This window comes from Corvus brachyrhynchos, unplaced genomic scaffold, assembly GCF_000691975.1.
Source record: "Corvus brachyrhynchos isolate BGI_N302 unplaced genomic scaffold, ASM69197v1 scaffold729, whole genome shotgun sequence".
NCBI classification, from domain to species: Eukaryota; Metazoa; Chordata; class Aves; order Passeriformes; family Corvidae; genus Corvus; species Corvus brachyrhynchos.
Window position 1 is genome coordinate 65,074 of NW_008239783.1, and position 269 is coordinate 65,342.

The following is a 269-nucleotide window of genomic DNA, read 5'->3' on the forward strand; positions in this document are numbered from 1 at the left end:
AATTTCCCAAAATCCCCCCCAAATTTCCCAAAATCTCCCCCAAAATCTCCCCAAATCCCGCCCCACCTGGGCACACCTGGGAGGGGTCACGGGGGCAGGAGAACCTGGGATTGGGGCCTACAGATGGTCAAGGGTTGGCCAACACCGGTCATCGTTGGCCATGTTGGTCATCGTTGGTCAACACCGGTCATTGTTGGCCACATCGGTCATCGCTGGCCAACACCGGTCATCGCTGGCCAACACCGGTCACCACTGGTCCACTCGGACAA

At 58.4% G+C, this 269-nt stretch overlaps 1 protein-coding gene across 1 annotated transcript in view; it reads left to right on the forward strand.

Moving 5' to 3' along the window:
* Positions 1–269, forward strand: part of LOC103621689 (kallikrein-14) — a 5,088-nt gene that overhangs the window by 3,322 nt on the left and 1,497 nt on the right. The gene's annotated exons all lie outside the window — the stretch shown is intronic.